This window comes from Cebus imitator, unplaced genomic scaffold (assembly GCF_001604975.1).
Source record: "Cebus imitator isolate Cc_AM_T3 unplaced genomic scaffold, Cebus_imitator-1.0 Scaffold114, whole genome shotgun sequence".
NCBI classification, from domain to species: domain Eukaryota; kingdom Metazoa; phylum Chordata; class Mammalia; order Primates; family Cebidae; genus Cebus; species Cebus imitator.
This window is the reverse complement of record NW_016107429.1, coordinates 2,265,077-2,268,214: the sequence shown is the minus strand read 5'-3', so window position 1 is coordinate 2,268,214 and position 3,138 is coordinate 2,265,077.

Below are 3,138 nucleotides of genomic sequence, written 5' to 3'. Positions count from 1 at the left end.
ATTTTTAAATGAACTTGATTATTTACAACAATTTAGGCTTATAGCAAAATTGAGTAGAAGGTATGGAGATTTCCCACATGTCCCCCTCCCTGACACATAAATAACCTCCTTCATTATCAACGTCCCCAGCAAAGAGGTGCATTTGTCACAGCTGATGAACCTACACTGATACTACATAATCATCAAAAGCCCATCATTTACCTTAGGGTTCACTACTAATATTGTAGATTCTATGGGTTTGGACAAACATATAATGACATGTATCCACCATTACAGTATCATACAGAATATTTTTACTGCCCTAAAAATCTGTGCTCTACGGATTCACTTTACCCTCCCCCGAGCCCCGGGCAACCACTGACCTTTTTACTATCTCCATAGCTTTGTTTACCCAGAATGACATGTATCTGGAATCATACCGTATGTAGCCTTTCCACACTGGCTTTCTTCACGTCGCAGTATGCATTTGTTTCTTCCATATATTTTTATGGCTCCATAGCCCTTTTTTTTAAACATTAACATTCCATTGTTGATATGTACTGCATTTTATTTACCTATCCACCTACTAAAGGGCATATTGTCCATGCAAGTTTTGACAATTATGAATAAAGTTGTTATTATAAACATCCAGGTGCAGGATTTTGTGTGGACGTATTCTCAACTCCCTTGTATAAATACCAAAGGGCCTGATTGCTGGATCATATGTTAAGAGTATGTTTAGTTGTGTAATAAGATTAGGGTTTTATGTATATATTTTGTGGTGAACACAGAAATTCACTCCATAGTACCTGGTAAAAATTTTTCTTCGCACTGTATTTGTGTATGCTGTTATTCATTTTTATTTGTCAATTTAAAGTGCTGTTGTTGACTATTATATCACTTCTGTTGGGTGCTATTCAGCATTTTTTATTCCTTCTGTTAGCCTATAGGTAGTATTCCTTGGAGGCATGTAAAAATAACAAAAGTTCTTGGTGTACATCAATAATTGACAAGGAATCCCTTGTTTTGCAAAGCACTTTTGCCCAGAGGCAGATAAAATGGATTTATTGAATATTTATTGTTGAGTCTATGGGGATTTCAAATAAAATGTGAATTTATTGCAAAGCATCAGGAAAAACAGAATTGCATTTCCAATGTGTTTCTAATACAACAAAGAATATATGTCAAATAATATGAAATTGACATCTCCATAAATGGAAATGTAGAGTTTAAATTTTTTTGAAAATTCAGCGTGGAGATTATAAATAAATAAATAGATACAAGCAGTGTGATACTAATGGTAGATTTTAAAATAACTTGAATCAGACTTCTTGTATAAAAATGATACAAATCTGAATTCATAAATATATAACATTCATCTAAATTATGCCTGAGGCAGCTCTAACATTATTCAAAAATTAAACTGCTTAGCATTTACATTACCATATAATATAAAGGTAAATTGTTATATTGTTTCAGCTTCTTACAATTATCCTGCAGGATTAGATGTAAAAGTGTGTGTGTGTGTGTGTGTGTGTGTGTGTATTTTCCTCCAAAATCAGAAGATGTAGTTTACATTGCTGACTAATTATAAAATCAAAGTTTACTGGACACTTCCACAGATATTAAACAAACTTTATATTCATTATGTCCAAAACAGGGCTATTCTTATTACATGTCAACAAGTCCTTGGACATTCTAATTTTATTATTGGAGCCATAAATAATTATCAATCCATTCATATACTCAAGCCAAAAACTTGCAAGTAGTCAGAACACCCTCTTATTCATTCTTTTTACCCGTTCCCTTTTATTTATTCAACAAGTTATGATGCTTTGTCACCTATCAATAGTCTCCCCTCAAAACGCGGAAATCTTAATTCTGATTAAAAGATACACCTGTTTTGTTTTTTTTTTTTCCACATCCGATGACGTTATCAAGCTAGAAAATTCCATCATGTAACTTTCTTCATCTCTTCAGAGGAAATTATTATGATCAGGTACAGGTGTCAATCAATCATTTATCCTCTGCTTGCTCTAGAAGTTTATATAAATGGAATCGTACAATACACATTTCAGTGTGTGGCTTATCTGACTCAGGACCATATCTGCAAAAGTGGCTAATATTGTATTATGTATTAGTTTTTTTAATGAGATTTGTATACCATTTTGTTAATACTACAGTTTACCCATTTATTCTCCTTTAGAAGGAAATTTTGGTTGTTTCCTGTGTTGGCTCTTATGAATAAAGTGATTCTTTTCGTTTCTCTTGGGTAAATCTATACACTTTGCCTTGCTAGGTCAGAGTATACAAATTTATTTCAATTTATAAAGAACTGACAAAATGTTTTTCAAAGCATTTGTGTAATTTTATTTTCCCACTAACAAAATATGTGAGTTCTTCTTGCTCTATATATTCCCTAATATTTGGTGCTATAAATATTTTTAATTTTTACAGTTCTAAAGGGTATATAGTAGAAAAACAATAATATTTAAATTTGTATTTCCTTAATGACTATTTAATTTTTTTTGAGACGGAGTTTCACTCTTGTTACCCAGGCTGGAGTGCAATGGCGCAATCTCGGCTCGGCGCAATCTCGGCTCGGCGCAACCACCGCGTCCTGGGTTCAGGCAATTCTCCTGCCTCAGCCTCTTGAGTAGCTGGGATTATAGGCATGTGCCACCATGCCCAGCTGATTTTTTGTATTTTTAGTAGAGACGGGGTTTCACCATGTTGACCAGGATGGTCTCGATCTCTTGACCTCGTGATCCACCCGCCTCGGCCTCCCAAAGTACTGGGATTACAGGTGTGAGCCACCGTGCCCGACCGACTATTTAATTTTTGTTGGTCATTCATTTATATTTGTTAAGTGTATATTCAAGTCTTTACTGTTAAAAGAGGTCATTATGTTTTCTGGTATATGGCTTTACATATCACAAATATGTGATTTCCAGTTATTGTATGTTCTTGCCATCTCTGACATGCCTCAGTTTTCTTAAATGTGTACATTTTGAAATTCAGCTTAAATTTTTAAATTGAAATATAATAATTGTATATATTTATGGGATATATAGTGATGTTTTGATACATAAATTGCAGTGACCAGATCAGGATAATTATCATATCCGTAATCTCAGATTTTATCATTTTCTTTGTGTT